Genomic DNA, 26,842 nt, shown 5'->3' on the forward strand with positions numbered 1-26,842 from the left:
ACAAACCCTTAATTTTGTATCAGGGTACAGCCAATTAACAACGTTGTGGTAGTTTGGGTGAATCAGCAGAGAGACGCAGCCATGGATATACGTGTATCCATTCTCCTCCAAACTCCCCTCCCATCCAGGCTGCCACCTAACATTGAGCAGAGTTCCCTGTGCCCAGTAGGTCTATGTTGCTTATCCAGTTTACACATAGCAGTGTGCACATGTCCATCCCAATCTCCTTAGTCCCTTCCTCCTGTCCTTCCCCCCCAGCAACTGTGAGTTCATTCTCTAAGTCTGGCACTGTGATTTTAAAACCAACTCACCATGATCGGAGGTGACCACCTGCCACAGCAGCAATTTGATTGAGCACATCACCCAGGTTCTATTGGAGAAGCTGAGGCACAAGGCCGGGATGGGAGAAGGGGTTCATTATGGGGATTTGACTTCAACACATGGTGAAAGCTGGGTGAGCAGTTTGCAGAGTTGCTTCCATCTCTTGTGTTGGCGCTTGAACTCTGTAGCAAGCAGCTGGGAGGGAAGGATGGATGAGAAGTGTGAGAAAGAGAAGGCAGCCGTGTGGCTGACATGTGGGAGCCCTGTGCCATGGAGCTGGGCACGCAGCGCCCAGCACTTGGAGAAGGGACCACATGCATTCAGCTGACAGAAGCCCCTGAAGCAGCTGGTCATATGCATGGAAGCTGTATCAGATCTCACTCAGGACTCTCATGTGGCATCTGCTGGGAGAATTCTGAGACCCGGAGTTCCAGCTCAGTCTTGTTGACAGAGTGTCAACTCCCCCACCAAGAGCTCTTTCCATCTCCTCTGTGTCATTTCACATGCTTCTACCAAGTTGCTTTCTGGAATGTTGAGTTTTTATTCAACCAGCATTCTATCTAAAAAGGCTTCCCTGTGGCTCAAATGGTAAAGAAGCTGCCTGCAATGAAGGAGGTCTGGGTTTGAGTCCTGGGTTGGGAAGATCCCCTGGAGAAAGGAATGGCTACTGACTCCATTATTCTTGCCTGGAGAATTCCATGGACATAGGAGTCTGCGGGCCACAGTCCATAGGGTTGCAAAGAGCCAGACATGACTGAAGTGACTTAACAGGCACACTATTTAAAAACTTCCAAAGGTGTGGCACTGCCCAGAGTGATATTTCCCTTTTAAGAGTTTTTAGGTGTTCTGGGGTAGGCTCACTGAGAGAGGAGAGTTTTCTCAGCAGAGTCAGCCCTGGGTCCTCACCCCAGCTTCAACAAGAGCATTTGCCTTTACCTGCTGCAAGTATTGCACTCCCCAGTGAAATTGCACTCATAGAGAACCTACCTGTTGATTTTAACGAAAAAAGGGAGAGGGGGAAGAGAGAAGAAAAAAAGAAGGAAGGGAGAAAGAAACTGCTGAGTAGCTTAGAGGTTCAAATCCTAATCCTCCAACTATAATACAGTTCTCCTTATTTACCCATCTTTATCTCCTGCTACTAATCCCAATGGGAACCACCTTCTTTTTTTTTTTTTTCTTTTTTTTTTTTAAATTTTTATTAGTTGGAGGCTAATTACTTTACATCATTACAGTAGTTTTTGTTATACATTGATATGAATTAGCCCTGGATTTACATGTATTCCCCATCCCAGTCCCCCCTCCCACCTCCCTCTCCACCCGATCCCTCTGGGTCTTCCCAGTGCACCAGGCCCGAGCACTTGTCTCATGTACCCAACCTGAGCTGGTTATCCGTTTCACCCTAGATAATATACATGTTTCAATGCTGTTCTCCTGAAACATCCCACCCTCTCCTTCTCCCAGAGTCCACAAGTCTGGGGAACCACCTTCTTTAATGTGATACTGGGTCCCTTAGCCATCTCTCAATGAACTATTCATCAAACATATGAATATCAAGGAAGGAAGGGATGTGTGGGATGGATTGGGAGATTGGGGTTGAGAAACAGACTACTTTGTATAAAATAGATAACCAGTAAGAACCTACTGTGTAGCACAGGGAACTCTACTCAATAATCTGTGATGACATAAATAGGAAGGAAAGCCAAGCGAGAGGGGGTTATATGCATTTGTATCGTTGATTAATTTTGTTGTGCAGCAAAACCTACCACAGCATCGTAAAGCAACTATACACTGATTAAAAAAAGAAAAGAAAAAATATTTATTTGTCTAAAAAGAAAAATACTGTGCTCATTGCCAATTTTATGCCCTGAGAGTGTGAAAGTGTTAGTTGCTCAGTTATGTCTGACTCCTTGTGACCCCATGGACTGTAGCCCACCAGGCTCCTCCATCCATGGGATTTCCCGGGATTTCCCTGGAGTGGGTTGCCATTACCTTCTCCAGGGGATCTTCCTGACCCAGGGATTAAACCCATGTCTCCTGCATTGCAGGCAGATTCTTTACCATCTGAGCCGCAAGGGAAGCCTTGACCCCATCCCTTTTTTGATTAGAATCACTCAAATCTCTTGGTTTTTCCTTAAGCAACTATAGACCAATGACATCTCTGAATCAAGACAGAGATGTGCAGACTTGTCTCCTAGAAAAAAGGGGAGAATGATGGTGGGGGTGCCATTTTACTTAAACACACGCATAGGCACTGTGCATCTGTATATAATTTTAAGTGTTTTGTGTAAGTGAATATAAATTTGCATATAAGTGACTATGTCATCACACTAGGTAAAGATAAGTGTATATAAAAAAACCATTTAGAAGAAAATAGTAATGTTTGCAACATCTATGAAGTGCCTCCTACATACTAGGTCTCACCATTTTCCTCTCATTTAATTTTCTAGGCGACCGTAAGATGTAGGAGTCATGAGCCTCAGACAACCAGTTTGTTGAGAACTCTAAGCTCTTTGTGGGACAAGCATGAAACAGGTTTATTTTTCCCTAATAACCTCCCCAACCACAGTCTCTATTCGGGGCAGTAAGTATGCTTAATGACATCTGAGCTAGATTCCATGTCTTTTCAGCCCCTTTTGGTTTTTTGCAGTGTCTCATTTAAGTTCTGTAGAGTCAGTCCTGTTTATTTAAAGCCTTCAATCTAATGCCTACTAAGCTCTGTCTTTGCCTCCTGCTTGGGTGGGCTGAACCTGTGGGTTGCAGGGGCTCCGGGAGGAGAAGGGAGGGGCTGGGTGGTCTGCTCTCATACGGCTTCCCTTCCTTCTCTTTCCCCTGCCTTCCTCCTCCCTCTCCAGTTGTGGTTGGAAGAAAAGAGAGAAAAACGTCTTTTCTTACTGAACACTCTTAATGAGGTCATAGTCCCTCTCTTGGAGGATTATATATACTTCTTTAACTTATTTCTTTGGACTCTACATTTATGAATGATGGCTCCAACATGCCTACTCGACAAGGAACTCATCCCAGGAAATTCCTTTATGTATTTATGGTTCCTTCTAAGATCTTGCTTCTAATTGAGAAAAGGGGGGATGTGGTGAGCTGTTGGCATTTACTAACCTTTATAACAGCATACCACTGGGCCAGTGATGGAGTTTACAGAGTCATTTAACAAATATTCATTTCACATCTAAATATATATATATGTAGTATATCAGTGGTTCTTAATCTTTTTGGCACTAGGGACAATTTTTCCGTGGACTGGGAGGGGATGGTTTCAGGATGACTCAAGAACATTATATTTATTGTGCCCTTAATTTCTATTTTTATTACATCAGCTCCACCTCAGATGATCAGGTATTAGATCTCAGAAGCTGGGGACCCCTGATATAGACCATTCTGCTCTCAGGTGTTAATGATGCCAAAATAAAAAACTTACATGTATGTAGAGAGGTAGAAAATTTAAAAAGTCCACTGCCCAGCTTTCAAACATTCAAAAAAGGGTAGCTTTTTGTTTTCCCTAACTGATAGGCTTTCCTACCTGCTGTCTGTTGGCTGGAGGCAGAGGGTGGTGTCTAAACTTACCAGTTAATATTGCAGTATTTGGGGACTTGACATCTTTTTATACTTATTAGATCTTTGGGGAATAAATTCTTAGTCTATAGGTTTTATCTCTTCCCCTCCCCGACTTCTGTTGGCACCTCTGGGCACACTTATGTGCCCTCCCATCAATGACAGGAGGAAACTGAGAGCCATTGCTGACCTCATTCCAGGCCAGTCTAGTCTGTTACTGAAGACTGGCCATTTGTGGTACCTCATGGGTACCCATAGCTGCAGCCTGTGATCTTGGTTCTGCACCTCTGGTAACTAATTCCCAGCATTTTGTGTCCTCATTTCATAGCTAGTGGACATCAGTTCCCTGGTGCTTCTAGCATGTTGGCACCATCACTGGGGAGGCAGAAACATCTGATTCCCTGCCCACTGTATCTGGTACCTGGGCCACTTTCAACAGTGGTGGTGAAGGTGACAGTTGCTCAGTCATGTCCGTGACAGTAGCCCACCAGGCTCCTCTGTCCAGGGGGTTCTCCAGGCAAGAATACTGGGGTGGGTTGCCATTTTCTTCTCCATCAACAGTGGTAGCTCAAGTCCATTCTTCTAGTTGGCTCCATCCATCCATGCTGCTCCTTTGATGATTGCTCCCCTAGAAGCTTATGCTTTTCTGCAGGGCACTAATCTTGACCTTCAGTGATTCCTCACAGTTGTATGGGCATTTCTACAACCTCCATTCCTTATGAATCAGCCCCAAGGGCATGAAAAACAGGCTTTATGCCTCATCTCATTGCTGTTTTTCTCCCCTTACTCCTGGGCTTCCCAGGTGGTGCAGTGGTAAAGAATCTGCCTGCCGTTGCAGGAGACACAAGCGACAGGGATTTGATCCTTGGGTTGGGAAGATCCCCTGGAGTAGGAAATAGCAACCCACTCCAGTGTTCTTGCCTGGAATGGACAGAGGAGCCTGGCGGGCTACTGTACACGGGGCTCACAAAGAGCCAAATGCACACATGCTCACTCCTATCCCACGTCACATCTTCTTCCTGGGGACAGTGGGCTTCAGGGCTGAGCACGGTGGTGCAGTATAGGAAGAGAGATCTGCTTACTAATGAAGAGGGACAGGTTAGCTGAGACTTTTAAAAATGTTGCTCTTATTTCTTATTATAAAGAGCTTTTCATGTATGATCTCAGCTGCAGGTCTTTAAGACAATATCAATGAGTTTAATAAAATGAGTTTTGGAAAGGAAGACAGATTTAAAACTCTATAAATTCTGTTGTTCTAACACTTCAGCCACCTCTAGGGAAGACCTAATCTCAAACCAGCAAAGCATTAAGTTTGATGTGCTGCTTCTTCCTCAGCCCCACACACAGGCACTCTTAGAGCAGAAGTCTATCCTGAGATGCATTTTGGCAACCCACTTCGGCATTCTTTCCCAGAGAACCCCATGGACAGAGGAGCCTGGTGAGCTACAGTTCATGGGGTTAGAAAGAGGCGAACATGACTGAGCAATTAATATTTTCATTTCCTTTTCAAAATTTAAATTTACAGGTAGTGCAATTAGCATTCCAATGAAGAACAAATTCTGGAGATTGTATAGCAGGAATTCAAAGTACATCCTTAGGTAGTAAATGCTTAAATAAAGACATAGTTTTCTTTTCATATGTGAGTTAGAGATAGAAATCCATTATTATGCTATTCCTGTTAGACAACAGTTAAGATTATGGATTAAAACTGAGGGGTGGAAAATTCATTTTTTAAAGATTTACATGATTCACAGGACTAGGATTAAGAGATGGATAATGAGCCAAGATGAACAAACTCCAGAAAATTGATGTCTCAGTGAATTCACATGCTCAAAGGAGTAAGAATCACTTACTCTTTGTAAGTATATCCGTTACTTACAAAGATGTGGTTTGCTTATGGTTGGTAGGAGTTTAGTTAAATGATGAGATCAGCTTCCTTACCAACACTGGAGTAAATCTTATAAATGCAAATGCTTCTGTGTAGCTTTATTCTGTCTGTAATAGTATTTGCCTTGTGTTGCCACAGTTCCTGTCCTCAAAGAATTTCTGAACATAAGGAAGAGACAAGTCATTCAACCAAGAAATCGTTAAAGCATAAGCTTTGACTGTTGCACATCTCCTGCTGGTTTCTGAGGGTTTTATGGCAGCAGTCCCCAACCTTTTTGGCACCAGGGACCAGTTTCAAGGAAGACAGTTTTTCCATGAAACGGGGAGGGAGAGGTGGTTTCAGGATGCTTCAAGCACATTGCATTTATTGTGCACTTTAGTTATATTATTGTTACATCAAATCCACCTCAGATCATTAGGCATTAGATCCCGGAGATTGGGGACCCTTGTTCTATGGGGTTGGGTCATCAAGGGCTTCCACATCATAGATTAGTTAAGAGCAAGTCTTGTTTAGAGCTTCCCAGGTGATGCAGTGGAAAAGAATCCGTCTACCAATGCAGGAGATGCAGGTTCCAGCCCTGGGTTAGGAAGATTCCCTGAAGTAGGGTATGGCAACCCACTCCAGTGTTCTTGTCTGGAGAATCCCGTAGATAGAGGAGCCTGGTGGGCTACAGTTCTTGGGGCCGCAAAGAGTCGGACACAACTGAGCACATATACTTACTTATCACTTAAGGCTTGTTTGTGAGAAATTATTCTAGATTGCTCTTTTACTAAGGGAGATAAAACTACCTGCTAAAAAGGGGAGATGGTAGAGCTGAGTTCCAATCTTTTGTGCCAGTAAATGAAAGAGGAAGAAGACATGAAGGCCCTCCCCTGTGATGATCACGCTGGATAGGAATAGGGAGAAAGCTTCACAGGAAACACACACTGCAGTGGGCCGTGTGATGGGCCAGTGGAGAGAAGCGCTGCACTGGAGGTCAGCTGGAGGACCGCTGCAGATGGAGGACCCATCAAAGGCATTCTAAAGGAAGAATAAAACAGCAGAGCCAGCGATTAAATGGCTGGAAACATGCTACTCTTTTTCATGTAGCGTTTGTCACAGATTCCACCAATTTTCACGCAAAAATTTTTTGACCTCAAATTTATTCTCTTCTGGGTACCACCAATTTCTATAAAAAGCATGCTAGTCAAAAGTATGAAAATCTAACTAGAAATGTCATGTGGTTCTTAGCAGGAATGTTGGCTGGTCTGGGGGGAGTGGTCACAGCTGAGATGAGCTAAGGGATAAACTGGGGGCCTTTCAAAGGCAAAGTGGTGGATCTCAGGGAGAAAACAGGGGATAAAGCAAGCATATTGAGTTATGGAATAACACTGTAATTTCAAAGTCGTGTGAAAGGCAGAAGAGAAAGGAAATTGGGGTTGTGGAACAGATTTTAGGGGGAAGAGAAAGTGAGCTGCCTGGGGCTTTTAAAAAATACTTGTCATTTATTTATTTGGCTCCTCTGGGTCTTAGTTGCATGTGGGATCTAGTGTCCCTATCAGGGATTGGACCTGAGCCACCTGCATTGGTAGCACAGAGTCTCAGCCACTGGACCACCGGGGAAGTCACTGGCCTGGGACTTTTTATTCAAAATGATGTCACAGTGAAGTTGGGATGTATGGTTGATGAGATGAACCTGGAAGTGAAGGGTCAGAGCCAGAGACAGAGATTTGAGTCCTCAGCACTTCGGTTGGCTGAATAATGACCCTGAAGACGTTAACATCCTCATCCCTACAACCTGAGAACATTACCTTCTATGGCAAAAGGGACTTTACAGGTGGGATTAACTTAGAGGTCTTGAGATGCTTTGCCCTGTGGGCCCAATATAATTATAGGTGTCCTTTGATGTGGTGGTTGTTTAGTCGCTAAGTCATATCTGACTCTTTGAGTCCCCATGGACTGCAGCATGCCAGGCTTCCCTGTCCTTCACTCTCTCCTGGAATTTGCTCAAATTCATGTCTAGGGAGTCAGTGATGCCATCCAACCATCTCATCCTCTGTCACCTGCTTCTCCTCTCCTGCCCTCAGTCTTCCCCAGCATCAGGGTCTTTTTCAGTGAGTTGGCTCTTTGCATCAGGTGGCCAAAGTGTTGGAGCTTCAGCTTCAGCATCAGTCCTTCCAGTGAATGTTCAGGGTTGATTTCCTTTAGGATTGACTGGCTTGATCTTCTTGCAGTCCTTACAAGGGGAATAAAGGAGATCAGAGAGAAGTAAGAGAGAAATGATGGAGGCAAAAGTGGACACAGATGAGGGAGGGGTCAGAAGACAATGAATGCAGGCAGCCTTGAGAATGTGACAATGGCAAGGACACAGATTCCCTCTTAAAGCCTCCAGAAGAAACCAGCCTTGTTAATGTCTTGACATTAGCTCCGTGAAACAGATTTCAGTCTTCTGACCTCCAGAACTGTAAAGTAATACATTTATGTTGTTTTAAGCCACCAAGTTTGTGGCCATTTATTAGAGCAGCCACAAGAAACTAAAACAAGCTCCTAGTTAACACTAGAAGGAGAAGACCCTACAGCTGAAAAATATCCTTTCAGAATCTTTCAGTTCTGTTTCAAAATGTAGTGGGGAACCATGTAATCCCACTAATTGGCCCAAAGACAGAACCATACACAGGCTTCCTAAGAGCACAGATGAGCTGCTATGTCCCTCTTATTTTATTTTTCCTATGACCCTCTTTCTCCTTTTGGAGATCAGGGCAGTCCTTAAAAAGTCCCTGTTACAGCATCTGTTATATAAGAAGCAAAAAGAAGGCTATGCTAATTATGTCCGACTCTTTGTGTCCCCATGGACTGTAGCCCACCAGGCCCCTCTGTCCATGGGATTCTCCAGGCAAGAATACTGGAGTGGGTTGCCATTTTCTCCTCCAGGGGGTCTTCCCGGCCCTGGGATTGAACCCGTGTCTCCTGCATTGGCAGACGGATTCTTTACTACTAGCACCTCCTGGGAAGCCGTTTCTCAAACTAAAGAGAATGTTTCACATTTCGTGTTCTCTATTTCATAAAAATATCAGAAAATATTTTACCCACTTAAAAAATGAAAGTTATTTCTATTTTGATGATTCTGATAAGATATTTTCATAGGGTAAGATTTTAAGTTCTCAAGCCCGTGTTTTCTGAATTTGTCTGTATATCCCTGGATATGTCTGTGGGCATATTCTTGGGAATTTGAAAAATGTTTGTACATTACTCAGGTTTGAAGGACATTGAAATACGTATGTGTCGAATGAAGAAAGGGGCAAAGAATACATGTTTCCGAAACAATCAATCAGGTAGAGAATTCAGTGGGAATAAATGTAAAGCGAGTTGTCTGGTGATGGGGAAATCAAAGACATAATGGGCATATTTAGTTTTTTCCATTTCAAACTGTGGCAATTATGTGGCCATGGCCTTGTAACACTTTCCCCCCGCCTATTTAGAGGCTCTGACTATACAAAGTTCAGGGCAGCTGTGAGAACCAGTATCCCAGCACGGGAGACATCTTGCTCCTATTATGCGCCCGGCTGACAGTAACGAGCGAGCGGTGGCGTTCCCCTTCGGGCCTCTGACGGATAGCACAGGGCTGTGTGAGGACACCTGAAGGAATGTGGGTGCCTGTCCCCCACCTGGCAGGGCAGCAGGGAGGGCCCAGGAATAATTGCTGTGTCACTGGCATGTGATTTATTGCAATGCTTAATTATGTCTACAGGGCACCATCTGGAGACCCAATTTGGGTTCTTTACGGACAAAAATTAAAGTAAAAATGCACCTTCTTCTGAACTCAACTGAGTCCCACTTTGGACTTCTCACACCTGGAGGATATTATTAATACCCTACGCTCAGTCCCCAAACCACATCCTGACGGTTCCAGTTCAGAGGGTCTCAGCTAGGCCAGAGCAGTGTTCACTGTTTAGACCATGGGTTTGCCTTCCTTAGACCATGCTCTCCAAGGGATAAATACGCAGAATGTTCTGTATTATACCCCAAACTCAACAGTTTTCTGAGTGGTTACTGACCAGCAGCCAAAAGCAGTGCTGTTGCATTTACTGACATTTGATTTTCTAGTGACCTGGGTTCGATCCCTGGGTTGGGAAGATCCCCTGGAAGGGAAAGGCTACACACTTCAGTATTCTGGCCCGGAGAATTCCATGGACTGTATAGTCCATGGGGTTGCAAAGAGTCAGGCACGACTGAGCAACTTTCGCTTCACTTTCAGTGATCCACTGGCTGGTGATTGTCCCCAAACTATCTTTAAAAAGGATGCCAGCAAGTCCATACTCAGTGAAGACTGTTTTTTAAAAATATTACCCAGTTTTCAAATAAATGTTTAATCTACTCTAGGAGTCTTTTTTTTTTTTAAACATATTACTGTGAAGAGTTGATTTAAGAAATGCTTATTCCTTTCAATTAAAACCCAGAGCATTAATCAAATGTTTGACACTATAAATGTTTCCAATTAACAACTAGCTTAAAACCACATGTGTTTCAAGTGAAATTCAAAAGATCTATCTGTACAGGTGACCTCAGAGAAACCATTAACACATGGCTGGAGACAGCAAGAAATATTCTCCATTTGTAAGACTGAGATAAAGCATCAGGTTATGACTGACTGTGACTTCAAACACCCTTTTCAGGCATGGGCTCCCTCAACTAGAAGTTGGGTATTTCTCACGGCGTCAAAAAGAAGTAAAAATATGTGTGTGAGTGTATGTATACAGAGAGAGGGAGAGAGACAGACAGAGATATGGAGAAATGAGGTTAGAAACAGCCCCACAGTCCAATCTGGAGGAATAACTGGTAGCTCCAACCTTAGCAAAGACAGTAGTTGGTCATGACACAAACATCATCTGTAATCTTAGGGCCAAGAGAAATTTCCCAAGCAGTTGTTTTTCACTTTCTGCTGCAGAGATAACAAGCTCAAATATTTCCAGGGCTGAAGCAGAGAGTGCAAATGGAAGAGAAATAGTGGGGAGAGTGGTAGTGGCGACCCCAGTAATCTAGAGGGCATGCGTCCGTGTGTGTGTGTGTGTGTGTGCGCGCGCGCGCACATGTGTGCTCAGTCCTTCAATCATGTCTCTTTGCCACCCCATGGACTGTAGCCCACCAGGCTCCTCTGTCCATAGGATTTCCCAGGCAAGAATACTGGAGCGGGTTGCCATTTCCTTCTCCAGGGGATCTTCCCCACCCAGGGATCGAACACATGTCTCCTATGTCTCCTGAATTGGCAGGCAGATTCTTTACCACTGAACCACGTGGGAAGCCCTCTAGAGGACGGTGCCTCCCAACTAAATGTGAGAGCTGCTGCCCAGCTCCTATGAAGCACTGTCCCGTGCTGATGGAAGCCCAGTTGGTCCCAACATACTGATATTTCAAGAGAAGCCAGAATGGAAGTTTTAAATAAGACTTAAATAAATTTTAAATAAGAACTTATGAATTTTACATGATGGTAATTAGTTCAATTGACAACAACAACATAGACCTCTCTGCAGCCGATATGTGACCTGTGTCTGCTGCATAAAGAATCAGGGGTTGGGAGAAAAAAGGGGGCACAGTTGGGAGGGATGTGAATCCTTTTTCAGATATATGTCAGCACGTCACCAGCCTTGGAGAGTGGGTTCTGGCTGGCCAGCTCGCTGCTGAATCCGCCAGCTCCTTGCAAAGAGAGCGCATACTTTCCAAATAATTCCTCAACTGATCGGTCAGACTTGGTTAAATTATTCCAGGTGTGCAATGCAGGGGGTTATTACAACCATACGGAAAATGGTAACATTAAGACATGCCCATTTGCCCAGTGTCCTGATGAATCGCATTCTCTCTCCGTCTCCCTGCAGCCTATTAACAGCTGGGCTTGTCAATCGAACCGTGAGGGCTGCGGGCAGACACCTAGGGCCAGTCTGCGGTGGATGGAAAGGTACATGTTTTTCTCTCTTTTTTTGTTCCTCAGGTATTTTTCCAAAAGAAAAAACAAGTAGAAAGTATTTATAATAAGATAAATGCCTGGCAGGTCACAGAATAAGATATTTGACATTCAGAAACAATTTCAAGACCTAAAGAGCTGTTACATTCATGTTTGTGCACTGATTTTTTTTTTTCTCTATAAAACAAAACCAAGGTTTGTATGTCTTTGAGGGAAACTGTTCAATGGCTTTAGAAATAAGAAAAGATGATAATTTTAGCTTATCAAGGAGACAATTCAGTTTGTAACCAGAGCCAGAAGGCATGGGTTCTAGTTCTTTGTTTTGCTTACTAACTAGTTAGCTGACTTGAGTAATTGGCATTGAAAGGATCCAGAATAAGCACTGTGGCATAGAAATTATTTTGAACTGAAGGCATTTGAGTTTCTGAAATCCCTTTATCTGCCTAAAAGCAGAGACCCCCAAAGAGCTCAATTGTCATAAATCCCCCTTTTTGGGGAGCAAGTTGAATTTTCTCTTCTCTGAGAGAGGAAGTCAGTATCACAGCCAAACAGACATCATTTCAAAACTAACATATTGTCCACCTATTTTCCTAAGGGCTCTTTTATTTTCCCCAAGTGTCATTTGTTTTCCCATAAGTGCCCTTCTCACCCTCTTCCTAACACTGAGATGGTACCCAAGCCCCCAGTTCCAGCTGCACCTTTGAGTCCCAATTTTCTGTGAACTGCTGCATTTACACGTATATGAATAAAAATGTCCTTTCCCTTGCCAGTCTATATTTTGTTGATTTACAGGACCCCAAGGACCAATCTAAGAGGGTAGAGGAAAATTTTTTCCTCTCCAAACAGCACCATTTTTCCTCGTCGTGGTTTTGATATGCATTTTCCTAGCGATTAGTAATGTTAAGCATCCTTTCACATGGCTCATTGGTCATTTGCCTATCTTCTTTGGAGAAATAGCTATTCAAACACTTTGCTCATTTTTAATTGGGCTATTTTTCTTTTTGTTGTAAGAGTTCTTTATACATTCTGGATGGTACACCCTTATTAAAGACATGATTTACAAATATTTTGACCTATTATTTGGGTTGTCCTTTCACTTTCTTGATGGCCTTCTTTGAAGCATGAAAGTTTTTATTTTGGATGAGCTTGTTGGGAGAAAACTTTTCTTCTTCCAACTTGGGTCCTGTGGTCCTGGATGTGCAAATTAAATAACAGTAAACAGATTAGCAGAAAGGAAAATCAAGTTTTATTGTATGCTGTCAGTGGAGAGTAACACCCTCAATAGCCAGAGATTAAAGTGTTATATACAAAATTTAGCAAAGGTTTTTTTGTTTGTTTTTGCTTTTAGGACTTCAATGGGAAGGTATGAAAGATTCTATTGAACTTTTTGGTGCTAATGGAATGGGGTAGTCTGTCTCCATCTCTGCTGAATACACAGAAAATGCCCTAAGCATGGGTGAATGGCAGCTGCATTTTCTGAGGCTCCAACTTCAGTCAGAAAAGGTAAGATCAGATAAATTTCTTTCTGCATCTTCTTTAGCTCAAATGTTTTCATTTAAAATAATCTTTATGCTATGAGTGGATCCCCACGGGTTTATCTTTTTTAAATTTATTTTATTTTTTGGTTGCTTGTGCTTTTGGTGTGATGCTTTTGATATGATTTTGTTATTGAACCAAGCTTGGGTCCCTTCTCCTATGGGCAGCAAAGCCCATCTACTGACGCTGGGTTGTGGTGAAGGAAAGTGCAGTGTTTACTGCAGGCACCAAGAAAGGAGTCCAGGCAGCTAATGCTCAAAAGACCTGGCAGTGGCCCCAGTGCTTTTGATTTTGTGGTAAAGGTAAACTTGCATTCGCAAGCTGAGATGTCCCTGGTAAGTAACGGAACTCCTCTGTGATGATTCCAGGTCATTCTTTCCTAGTGTATTGGCTTTGCCTACAACGGAGCATTGTCGACGGTCTTCTTTTTGTACCCAAGTTGGTCATTTGGCTTTGTCTCTGATGGGGCATTGGCTGGAAGGCTAGGGAACTGTGACCCTGACAGATGGTTTTGCATTGCATTGGTTTGTTTGCCTGATATTCAGCAACATGGGCTGTGAATAATTAAGTATGGGTGATCAGAGCTCTGTTCTACCATGTAGTACCCTATGGTGTATTTTACAAAACTGGTAAATTTTCAGCTGTGTTTCAGTGAACAGAAAGAAATATGGATCTGAGGTAAGTCTAGGTCTCCCATCTTCCCAATCGGTGCCTCCTTGACTAGTAAACCTTTCTCTGCTCTAAACTGTGATGTTTCATTTTGTCTGATCTCACCATGTCTTGGGCACACGAACTTGGGTTTGACAACAATGAAACCATTGCTTAGCCCAAGATTTGCACCTATGTTTTCTTACAAGACTTTCACAATTTTAGCTCTTACGTTTAAGTCTTTGATCTCTTTTTAGTTAACTTTTGCGCGTGGTGTGAAGTAGGGGTTCAGCTTCATTTCTTTGGTTGTACAGACTATTCTTTCCTCATTGAATTATCTTAAGGACATTGCTTAAACCACATGATCATAAAAGCTTGAGTTTATTTCTGGACTGTCCAGTCTATTCCACTGATCTCTAGGTCAGGTTTTATGCCACTGCCATGCAGTACTGTTTATTTTCTTTCTACTTATATTTTCAAATATTGCTTCAGTGAACATTTGCAATAAAAACTCTAAAAGTCGTTATAATAATACAGCGAGTCTCTTGAAATATGTTAGTTCAGAAAGAAGTAGCATAACAGAGCTTTCCTTTTGAAAGAGCTGCCAGCTGGGAAAATCATCAGGTAAGTTGTTCTCCGGGACAGGCTTCAGTCTGAGAAGGAAGTAGATTTTGAGAAGCCCTTTATATTCACGGACAGTGATGTTCACAGAGTGATGCTCACTCAGGGGTGCTTTTCTTCTTTCCTCACCTAAGCCAAGCATGCCCACCTTCTGCTTAAGTAGACTGATTTCTCAGCCAGGAGCGCAAGGGTATATTTAAAGGATGACACCAGTCCTTAGAATGAGACTTTGGTGGGTTTTCAGAGAATGTGTAATTTTGACCCCATGGACTGTAGCCCACCAGGATCCTCCATTCATGAGATTTTTCAGGCAAGAATATTAGAGTGGGTAGCCATTTCCTTCTGCAGGGGTCTTTTTCCAACCAAGGGATCAGACCCAGGTCTCCTGCATTGCAGGCTGATTCTTTACTGTCTGAGCCGTCAGGAGGCCCTATTGATATTGTACAGCTAGTGACATTTGAGTGGGGTGATGACTTATGAGAGATTCTTCAATGTTTTGACTACACAAATGGTGATAATTCTGATGGGAGGGAAACAGGAGGGCATCTAAAGAAATAAATGATTGTCCAAGTATAGTTTTCAATTTTGTAAGGACAGTGACCAGATTCATCTTCCTGTCACTATATTTTTATGGCTAGCAGGGACCCTGGCATAGAATTGGTGCTGATAAGCATTTTTTAAATAAATAAGCTTGTATTTTAATAAAATACTCTATGTCTATATAATTAAATGAAAAGAAACGAGTGTTGAAAGGAAATGGAAAGAGAAGGCATTGATTAATTGAAAGGAAATAACCCAGAACAAGATACTAGAAAATATTAAATGAAAAATGAATAAGTTGAAAACAGAAGACTATCACAAAAGAAGTGGTCCCACTCACACTACACATTGGTCATGAGTGAATAGGCATTTTGCTCTATACAGTCACTCAGAGACCCAGGCTGATGGAGGCTCAGCATCTTACACCTGCCTCACCTGGACCATGCAGCCTCATCAGTCACTGAGGCTGTAAGAGATAACTGGGGAGCTGCATGCAGGCTCCTGAGGGCTTCTGCTCAGCAACGAAACACGAATCCACGGCACTGCAAGGAGCTGGGAAATAGGAGCAAGAACCCACAGTCTAATAGTTAATCTTTTATACATTGCCAAGTTTTAAACTTCATGCTGCTTTGTCTTCAACCTAAAGGATAATATCTAGGAAATCATGGATTTGGTCTTCTATTATATTTTCTCTAATACACATTAGCATGAATGACTTTTAGAAGTAGGGAAGTCCATTTACCTAGAATTATTTCACATATACAAAACGTTTCATTTTGAGAGACTGGTGAGCTTTGGACACAATCAACTTCAAAAAAGAGAAAAAGGGAACAAAGCTTGTATGGGAGGGGCAGCACACAGAGGCTGTGACACTCTGTAGGATTCGCGGGTGCATCAAACTGCAGAACAATTATAACAGTGGTGTCCCCAGACTGGGACAATGACTCTAGCTTGGGAATATTGAACAAGATGGAAATGCCTAAGAATTAAGTCATGGGAGATTAAGAATAATAGTAGTAAAGAAATGCAACAGGAAAATGAGTTATAAAAGTTGAGTTTTGACTTTCCACATTTTTTTGTTTGTTTGTTTTGGATGCCTTGTTTTAGTCATTTTACGAGCCTGGGTATGTGAAGGAAAAGTAAAGTGGTTCACTTCAAAATCACTTTGCTTTGATGATATCAATCCCGGTATTGTAACCACCTGCTGTGCCCAGTGTTTTGCTCACCTTATCTCACTTGATCTTTTCAAAAAACCATATAAATTGGATTCTATTAATAGTCCCACTTTAAAGATGAGACATCTGAGGCTAATTTACATTCAGATACTTGACCCAGATCACAGAGTTAAAACTGAAACCCACATCTTTGTCTAAAACCCAAACCTTCGAAAGGAGTTCTTATTTCCCAGGTTGTTTTAGGGTCCTTCTTTTAAATTTTGCCATCATTGCTTTGTCTCTTACTCTTCTTTGTAGAGGTAGCAAGGTGTAAAAAACAGTAGTTCAAAGAAGATTGTTATTAGCAGATTTTCTGAGTGGTTACTCTGTCTCGTTTCATTTACTCACTTTCATATATTTTTTTCATTCCTTTTTCTTCTTTTTAACATCTTTCCCAGTCCAGAGGCCAGAATCAACAGGATCAAAAATCAAACAAAAGTCTTGAGCTTCCCTAAGGACACAGATGGGGGATTTGGGAATCTCAGCTGTACAAATATGACGCCATCTTTAGACAAACCGACTAGAAGGATGGGGGGGACCAGCCCCTGTGTGTTGCATGCAGATGTCGTGTCACCATGCCTCCAGCCAGCTTTATCATCTGACAGATACGGAGCACAAATATTGACTTTTGCTATTTTTACTGTAACCGCGGCCATAAATGTTGATTACTGCCGGAGCGAGCAGACTGGGAAGAAAGCAGCAGTGTCTTCACGGCCCAAGAGAGCTTTTGTCTTTGCCTCAGGACAGAAGAAAGTAGGATATGAATAAGGTCCTCATGGAATGATTCAATACAGGAATAATAAAGTGGTGATGATGTGAAAGATCCCATGGATTTGATGGACTTGGGGAGAAAAAAATTCCCTATTGATTCTGAATTGTCATCTGTGTTCATTTAGCCCAAGCAAGTTCTGAATGTAGGAAACACAGGAACTTAACAGAACTCAGCCCCTCTCCCATGTTACACACTCTCATCTAGTGGGACTTCTTTCTCTTCCCAAGGCAATACACAATCATTGACAACTGCATTTTCCAATTTCTTCCCCTCCATACCCCAGCATGGCAAGGCAAGGGAAGCAATCCATTAGGATGTCGAGTTTCGTTGGTCTTCTGTAGGAAACGAAGGGATGCCTCTTTTGGTGGCAAGCTATTCATTTGGCAAATGTACAAACACATGAGAATTTTCCCATTTAGAGCTTTTTGTTTCTCAGATCCATGTTTAAGATTTACATCACCAGTGTAGACTGATTCAGTTATCCTGTTTGACCAGATCTATTATGTTCTGTGTGAGCTTCGTCCGTGCAGGCATGCTCAGTCGCATCCGCCTCTTTGCGACCCCATGGACTGTAGCCAGGCTCCTCTGTCCATGGGATTTCCCAGGCAAGAATACTGGGGCAGGTTGCCATTTCCTCCTCTAGAGGATCTTCCTGACCCAGGGATCATAGCCTCATTTCTGGTGTCTCCTGCCTTGACTGACGGATTCTTCAGCACTGTGCCACCTGGGAAGCCCTCAGCTTCAGAAACCAGCAAGCTCAGAGTTCTCCCTAAATACACTGACATGATGGAGGGACAGGCTGCTCTAAACCTGGGAGTGGGTCTCCAGATAACTGGCTTCTGGGTGCAAGAAATAGACTCGGCAGCTCAGCCAGGTACCCAAAGGGACCCAGCCAGGTACGCAGCCTCGGTACCCAGCCTCGGCATGGTTCAAGGCTAGAATCGCTGCCTCAAGGTCCGTCTATCTCTCCCCAGCATCAAACCTCAGGCACCAACCAGCCCATAGCAAACAAACAGATCTGCACCTTCTTGAGAGGTTCAGGGAGTAGGAGTAAGATCCACTGAGCCACCATCAGGGTCAAAGAGCACTCAGACAGATGAAGAGGAACACAGTAACAAGTGTGGTCCGGAGGAGAGAGGGTGCCTGTGCGTTGAAGCTGGGAGTCTACGTCTCTGCACACCAAGGGCAGATAAAGTCCTAGGTTTCCTTTAGATTCACTGTCAGGAGACCTAGCACATTAGTTCATTGCAGCAGTGGCTTCTGTGGTCAAAGGCTGCTGATATCTTCCTTGAAAGAGTCTTTCATTGAATTGACTTAATGAGTTCCATTTAGGGGTTTCTACCCAAGAGAGGTGGGATGGAACACATGAACATATATCAGGGGAAAAAAACGTGGTTTCAGAGTCAAGCAGAATTGGATGCAATTCTAGGTCCAGACATGTACACTTCATGTGATTTTGTAAAAGTTTCCTGTTTTGTTTTTTGTTTTTTTTTCTGAGCCTCATTTTCATTTTCTATAAGAGAAAAATGATGTGGTTATTGCGAGGCTGAAAATAAATGATATCTGTACAGTGTTTGCCATGGACTTCCCTGGTGTGGTGGCTCAGTGGTGAAGAACCCACCTGCCAATGCAGGAGACCCAAAATCAGCCCCTGATCCGGGAAGATCCCACACGCAGTGGGACAGCTAAGCCTCTCACATCCACGCATGACAACTGGAACAACCTTAGCTTTTACTAGACAGGCCTTTGTCGGCAAAGTGATGTCTCTGCTTTTCAGTACGCTATCTAGGCCTGTCATAGCTTTTCTTCCAAGGAGCAAGCATCTTGGAGACTGGGAGAAATCCATATACACCTTTCTTTGGCTCACTCATGAATCATTTTCCCCCAATAAGCAAAAACTCTCACCTAAAACAAATCAGGTCATTTTGCTTTTCTTAACAACATGTCACAGATTTTCTTCCCCTCTCTCCCATGTTCTGTCAATCATGAGACATGATCTTGCAGAAACCCTGACAAGGCTGAGCTCACAGCAGAACTAGCCTGACCCAGTAAGCTGACCTGGAAACCTCATGGGAGAATCTTCCTGAAACATCACTGCCCCATTTCAGGGCCTTTGTGGTCAATCTTCGGATAATAGTCTCAGCTCCTTACAGCGTGTCCACCACCTCGTCTACAGTGTTTGCCATTTTTAGTTTGTGTTGAACTCTACAGAGTTGAGAGAAAAAAAATTTTTTTTTTTCAGGCAAGCAGTTCGGAAGTCAAGGTGATTGGTAACTTCCATTCTTTCCTACATGACATTCCAGAGAAGTCAACTCAAAGTAGCAATGTCCTTAAACGGAAAATCAAACCATCCCAGCCCCCTTGCTGTGTCGTCTGAGTCACCACGGGGAATCTTGTAGGATTTTCCCATTAATTCTCAAGAATGGCCCACTCCAGCCTTCATGATGAGTTTATCAGTCTGCGTTTTATTAGCAGGTCCGTTATGTGTTTTCCAGGATGTATGATTTTCACCATATGTGGGATATACATCTCTAGTCACCTCTGAGATGGCAAGTAGGATATTCTGCAGGGATGTCTTGCCGCTGGGTGAAAGGGGCACCCCTACCTGGAGGGACAGCCGTCTGCTGTGTCCACCCAGCAGGGGCCGGGGAGGAGCAGTGTATGGAGGGGCGGGAAGTGTAGTCTGAAAGATGTATTCCATGCTGTAATGGCTTATTTGTTTACATTTGTAGTAATTATTTTAAAATCTCAACACTAAAAGAAGTGTTTCAGTGTCTTAATTCATGATGGAATGATTGCTAAGACCAGGGTACTAGACACACGCAAGGTTCTTTTTTCTCTGACCATTTCTGAATGAATGCCCCACAAAGGCATCCTCCAGATTTTTAAATATGCCGTGAAAGAGCCTGAAGGTGAACCCTCCACTGTATTCACAGTTGTTACCTTCTTGGAGGAAGAAGACTTAAGAGAAATTTATTTTTAGACGATTGGGCTATTTGTTCAATATTATCCTATTAGAATTTTCTCATGTGTTACCATCAGAAATTGAATATTAACAACATTTAAAAAATTATACAATAATACAGATAAGATGACCTCACAGGAGTGCTAAGCCTGCCTAGTTGAGCAATTCAGGACATTTCCTCAAGCTTTCTGGACCCAGTTTCTCATCAGAAGGATATGATGCTTGGTCAAGATTAAGAAATCCTTTTTAGTCTGTGGTTCCCCATGGCTGTCAGCCAAGACTCTGTTTCTGGGAAGAGAGAGACGAAGAAATAGAGGAGGGCGAGAGAGAAAACTGAGTGTGTGTACATGTGTGTGTGTGTGAGTGTGTGTGTGTGGCTATTGTGCTCCAAGACCCCAGCCTGTTCAAACGCTCCCAAGAGGAATTCTTGGATGTCCTTCTACATTAAACCAAGTTTGAAAAATGCAGAGCTAAATAATTCACTACTAATATTTCTAGTTCTACAAAAAGTCCAAACCAAACCAGAGCAGCCAGGAAGAGGAGCTTCTAGATCCACAAGTCGTGAGCTCTGAGCTGAAAGGTACAGTATACCTGGAAGCCCGTGGACGCCCCCAGCTCCCACCTCTGCCATGTCCTGCCTGTTGAAGGAGGCAGCAAAGAAAGTGAAGGGCCCCTCCACATCCAGCCCTCCTTCTGCCTGGTCCTTTGTGTCTCGCTGCTGGGGTCGCCTCTGCCGGTCTCATCCTGACCTGACATGTTACGATCCTTTAGTTTTTTTCTTTATGTATGTTTTTATTGGAGTGCCATTGCTTTACAGTGTTGTGTTAGTTCCTGCTATACAACAGTATGAATCAGCTGTAAGTTTACGTACAGTCTCCTCCCTCTTGGACCTCCCTCCCCCCCCCCCCACTCCATTTCGCCCCTCTGCGTCATCCCGGCACCGCGCTGAGCTCCCAGCATTGCAGGGCAGCTTCTCCCTAGCTGTCTGTTTGACACGTGGTAGTGTGTATATATGTCCATGCTGCTCTCTCAGTTCATCCCACCCTTTCCTTCCCTCTTGTATCCGCATGTGCATTTTCTACATCTGCGTCTCTATTCTTTCCCAGCACATAGGTCCATTTGTACCATTTTTCTAGATTCCACACACATGTGTTGATATGCGCTATTTATTTTTCTCTTTCTGACTTGCTTGACTCTGTAAGACACACTCTAGGTCTGTCCACATCTCTACAAAAGTGACTCTTTAGTTTTGAAATCCAAACTAAACACTGTTATTTATCAGTGGGAACTCTTACTATGGCGAGTGATGTAAAATCCAATGAAGTTTATAAAATCTAAAAGGGATGGTATTTTTTCATGTACCGAGAGTTGAGAGCTTTAAGTTTAGATGGATCCCGTGCATCAAGTGCTGCAACTGGGGTCTTCTCTTCTCATCCTGTGTCCCTCATTGTCCTGTTCTCAGGTTCTAGGTGATGACCAGGTGGCTGCCTTCAGGTTCTATCCAGAATAAGGTGGAACTTTCCTTTCTGGTCATCTCTCTCAGCTCACTTCCATGAAAGTCCAGGATTTACTCACTGGGCCAACTGTAGTCCTTGGTCCTCTAGATCCCAATCATGGGGGAGGGGAGAATTGGAGTTCTGAGTTAGAGCACAGTTTCCTGACATGTAGAAAAAACAGTAGGTCCACTAGGAACATCCCTACTGGTGCTTCCGACTCCTTTTACAAAATGTTCTGAAAACAGTAGGAAACAGGATGGCCTGGGTGGCCACTCCTGCAGCTTCCTCTGTCTTCTCTGAGTCCAAAGAAAGATCAGAGGACTTCCCTGGTCCTCCAGCAGTAAAGACTTCTTCCAGTGCTGGGGTTATGTGTTCAATCCATGGTCTGGGAACTAAGATCCCACATGCCTCTGGCCAAAAAACCAACACATAAACAGAAGCAATATTGTAACAAATTAAAGAAAGACTTTAGAAATGGTACACATCAAAAAAAAAAATCTTAGAAAACATAATCAGAGACAAATGTTACCTCTCTGCAGCTTAAGTTTTCTGACATAACATACTTGTAACAAAGGTTTTTTATAAAGCAATATACCTTTTAATTTAAATGTCAAATATTTTCAAATTATGGGGAAATATATCAATACTCTCTTAAGCAGAACTACATAAGCAATCCCTGAAGAGGGTAGTCCACAGACTGAGTCTCAAGTAGATTAAGAAGAGAATCAGAGCCTGAGGGTATTGTTGCAAGAAAAATAGTAACTATGCCAGGTTACAATGGAGACCTCTAAGTTATCTTTAAAAAAATGATCTTTTAAACCAAAGCCAATCTCTGTTTAGCATGAGAAAAACATTATTTTAGTTCATTAATAATTCCCAAAGTGTCTTCTTTAATATTTTGACAGTCATTTCAAATGGAAACACTTTCATATGCACACAGAAATGACTGTTTAAAAAGTGGGCTTCCCAGGTGGCTCAGTGGTAAAGAATCTACCAGCCAATGCAGGAGACTTGGGTTCAATCCCTGGGTTGGGAAGATTCCCTGGAGAAGGAAATGGCAACCCACTCCAGTACTCTTGCCTGGAGAATCCCATGGACAGAGGAGCCTGGCGGGCTACAGTCCTTGGGGTCCCAGTGAATCAGACACGACTGAGTGACTAAACAACAATGATGTATATACACACTCACTTGTACACAGATAATTATTATTACTAATTGTAATAATAGCCTGAGGTAATGAGGAAAGAAAAGGTCGAACTTCCAAAGACAAAATGTGTGGATGTTGAGAGCACCATTAGCTGAAAGGAAAAAACAAATTTATTCTCATATTTTCACCAAGTTTTTTAGACTCTTGAAGAGCAGAAACTGTTCTTATTGATTAAATTTCATAACTCTGAATTTGATCAAATCATAAAACACCCATCAGACTGCAGTTTTTATAACCATTATAGATAATGAGGGGAAAATGGAATTAGTAAGTGAGGGGTCACTGAGTATTCAATTATCCCAGCTTTATCTTGTTAAGAAAAATTAGAAATTGTGCACGCATGTGTGTGTTTGCAATCACAGGAAGCATTTCTTCTAAACTCACAGAAGCCGTTTCCAACTCTCTATGGCAGCATCTTACAGGCGAGCAGCAGATACTCTTTTAAAAAAAAATTTTTTGTGTGTGTTATGGACACTTGTTGGTGAATAGATGGAGAAAAAAATGGAAATAGTGACAGACTATTTTCTTGGGCTCCAGAATCACTGCATATGGTGACTGCAGCCTTGAAATTAAAAGACGCTTGCTCCTTGGAAGAAAAGCTATGACAAACCTAGATAGTATGTTAAAAAGCAGAGACACGTCTTTGTTGACAAAGATCTGTACATTGAAAGCTATGGTTTTTCCAGTAGTCATGTATAGATGTGAGAGTTAGACCATAAAGAAGGCTGAGCACCCGAGAATTGATGCTTTCGAGCTGTGGTGCTGGAGAGGACTTTTGAGACTCTCTCAGACAGCAAGAAGATCAAACCAGTCAGTCCTAAAGGAAACCAACCCTGAATATTCATTGGAAGGACTGATGCTGAGGCTGAAGCTCTAATACTTTGGCCACCTGATGCAAAGAGCCAACTCATTGGAAAAGACCCTGATGCTGGGAAAGGTCGAGAGCAGGAGGAAAAGAGGGCAGCAGAGGATGAGATAGATGGTTGGATGGCATCACCAACTCAATGGACATGGGTTTGAGCAAGCTCCAGGAGATGGTGAAGGACAGGGAAGCCTGGCATGCTGCAGTCTGTGGGGTCGCAGAGAGCTGGACACGACTGAGCCTGGAAGAACAGCAAATGGACGCGTGTCCTCTAGGAGCACAGAGCCGTGTTTCTCCATGGACTCTTCCAAGAGTCCAGCCCAAGCCACGACCTTCATCACATCCCTGGGCTCAGACCCGAAGAGTTTCTCTGAAGTGCAGATGCGGTGCCCCAATTCCTGCTGCCAGTCTCCTAAGAAATGCTAAATACTTGCTAGGAGTTTAAATTAACCAGCTCAGAGGTGTCTGGCTCCAGCTGACAATGTCTCCACTTTAGTCAAACTTCGTCAGCCTGTTGTAGAACCAGCAGGGGGAGCCATAACATAAAGGTGTTTTAGGGATTCAGACTTTAAATATTGAAGTATTGTTGATTGTTTCTTTAGATGGGTGATATTCACAGCACAGGTTCCATAACTTGTGACACACCACACATGAAATCAGTGCTAATGACATGAGATTCTGGAAGGAGCGTTGGGGTAAAGGTGGCTATCTTTACATTCCCATTTATGTGACTAAGAATGAATACAGAAAAACCTTTACCAATCTTAGAAACTGCTGATGGTTGCCTTCACTATGTCAGAAATCTTAAGGCACTTTCACAGCACAGATTAGAGAGGAGAAGTTATCAGTCCATGGGCTTCACTGTTTGCAGCCTGGCTGAAGAAGATACTAGAGCTCCCTGCATGTATGCTAAGTTGCTTCAGTTGTGTCTGACTCTTTGAGACTCAATGGATCATAACCCACCAGGCTCTTCAGACCATGGGATTTCCCAGGTAAGAAGACTGGAGTGGGTTGCCATGCCCTTCTCCAGTGGATCTTCCTGATTCAGGGATTGAACCTGCGTATCTTATGTCTCTCGCATTGGCAGATGGATTCTTTACCACGAGCACCACCTGGGAAGCCCCAGAGCTTCCTGAAAGGACCCCCATGTATCTAGGAGTCACATGCTCATCATTTAGGAGGTAGGCATTTGAGAAAGGTGAGCTTTGCTTCTATCTGTGATGAGCTCAAAGCTCCTGAAATCATACAGGGCAGAAAGACCAGCTGTGACCATTGTTCTTGACCTACTACAGTAGTAGCAGGGATGGTACCACCATGAAGGCAGGTGCCGGCCCAGCTGATTTCTTGTTCTACCACAAACCCAGAAGTACCACCTGAGGCCCAAGGGCCATGTTGCACTGGCTGTTTCCTCCTTCTTACAGAAAAGTGGACCTTAATTTCAGCAAAGCAAAACTAGATTTTTCATTCTTCCTTTTGCTAACTCTGAAAGATTTAAAATATTATAGTTAAAGTGATTCAAACTTAGACCCTTTTAGGTAGATTCAGCTCTATAAATGTCAGCAAACAGAGGGAAGCACACACACAGAAAAGATTCTGCCAAAGAAGAGAAACAATCTGAAAAATCAGACTGTGAGATGAAATTCCTACAGGAGATAGAGTAAAGTACATGAAAATCTCTAATTTGTATTGTGATTTTAAGTCTTTCTTGAATTTGTTACAGTATTGCCTCTGATTTATGTGTTTTTTTTTGGCCCTGAGGCATGTGGGATCTTAGTTCCCTGACGAGGGATCAAACCCACAACCCTAGCATTGAAAGGTGAAGTCTTTACCACTGGACTGCCAGGAAAGTCCCCCTTATTGGTATTCCGATCAAGTTTGAGAAGAGGTGGCATCAGTGGATATAGAGTCCTGAAAAGGTACAGATCTGAGGTCAGACAGATTGTTTACAGATCAAAAGCCAAGGGATTAAGTTTTAAAACCTCCTGCAAGAAGTGGGTGGAGAAAGAGACCGTGTTGCAAATGACCTTGTTGTCTGTATGAATCACGTTAACCCCTATGCTAGGACTAAAGTGAAAGTGAAATTTGCTCAGTTGTGTACAACTCTTTAAAACCCCATGCAACCCCAAGTCGCAACCCTCTTTGCAACTTTACAGTCCATGGAATTCTCTAAGCCAGAATACTGGAGTGGGTAGCCTTTCTCTTTCTCCTGAGGATCTTCCCAGCCAAGGGATCGAATCCAGGTCTCCTGCATTGCAGGTGGATTCTTTACCAGCTGAGCCACAGGGGAAGCCCAAGAATACTGGAGTGGGTAGTCTATTCCTTCTCCAGCAGATCTTCCTGATCCAGGAATCGAACTGGGATCTTCTGCATTTCAGGCAGATTCTGAACTATTAGGGAAGCCCTAAGGATGTAACCAAAAGATAAGGACTTTCAGTAATGATTGCATATGTATTTTCAAAAGAGTTCTCTAGTGATAACGTGGGCCTTCCCTGATGGCTCAGAAGGTAAAGAATCTGCCTGCAATGCAGGAAACACAGAAGATGCTGGTTCAATTCCTGGGTCTGTAAGATTCCCTTGGAGGAGGAAATAACAACCCAACCCAATATTCTTGCCTGGAAAATTCCACGAACAGAGGAGCCTGGAGGGCTACAGTCCATGAATGCAAGGAAGTCAAATCAGTCAATTTAAAAGGAAATCAACCCTGAATATTCATTGGAAGGACTGATGCTGAAGCTGAAGCTCCAATACTTCGGCCACCTGATGCAAAGAACTGATTCTTTGGAAAAGACCCTGATGCTGGGAAAGATTGAGAGCAGGAGGAAAAGAGGGCAAAGGATAAAATGGTTGGATGGCATCACCAACTCAATGGACATGGGTTTGAGCAGGCTCCAGGAGATAGTGAAGCCTTCCTCCAGAAGGCAAGGAAGCCTGGCATGCTGCAATCCTTGGGGTTACAAAGAGTGAGGCTTGTCTTAGCCAGTGAACAACAACAAAGCTGTGAGGATGTGGTTGAAACACTGAGGCTTTAAATGGCATGTAGAAAATTTGCCTCGCTCCTCCCTCTCCAAATATTTGGGAAAACAGCAAGGAAGAGTGTTCTAAGGGGAACTGCAGTTTTAAAATGTCAAGAAGGTGGAGTGACAGAGGATTTAGGAGAGTCAGTTTCTCATTGAATAGGAGTAGAAATTCCTTTGAAGAAAGTGGAGAGATTTAAGAGAAATTATAAAGAAGAACGTAGCAGAGAGATGATTAATGAGTGACAAAGTGTTACGT

At 43.2% G+C, this 26,842-nt stretch overlaps 1 long non-coding RNA gene across 4 annotated transcripts in view; it reads left to right on the forward strand.

Moving 5' to 3' along the window:
- LOC139039079 (uncharacterized) overlaps nucleotides 1-17,088 on the forward strand; it is a 77,855-nt gene extending 60,767 nt beyond the window's left edge. For 3 of the 4 annotated variants that reach the window (XR_011492239.1, XR_011492240.1, XR_011492241.1), the window contains 3 exons: nucleotides 11,623-11,702; nucleotides 13,057-13,211; nucleotides 16,666-17,088. This is a non-coding gene — a long non-coding RNA (uncharacterized lncRNA). The remainder of the gene's footprint in view (nucleotides 1-11,622; nucleotides 11,703-13,056; nucleotides 13,212-16,665) is intronic. The other variant, XR_011492242.1, reaches the window with a different exon arrangement.
- The last annotated feature ends 9,754 nt before the right edge of the window (nucleotides 17,089-26,842 follow it).

This window comes from Odocoileus virginianus, chromosome 17, assembly GCF_023699985.2.
Source record: "Odocoileus virginianus isolate 20LAN1187 ecotype Illinois chromosome 17, Ovbor_1.2, whole genome shotgun sequence".
In the NCBI taxonomy this organism is placed as follows: domain Eukaryota; kingdom Metazoa; phylum Chordata; class Mammalia; order Artiodactyla; family Cervidae; genus Odocoileus; species Odocoileus virginianus.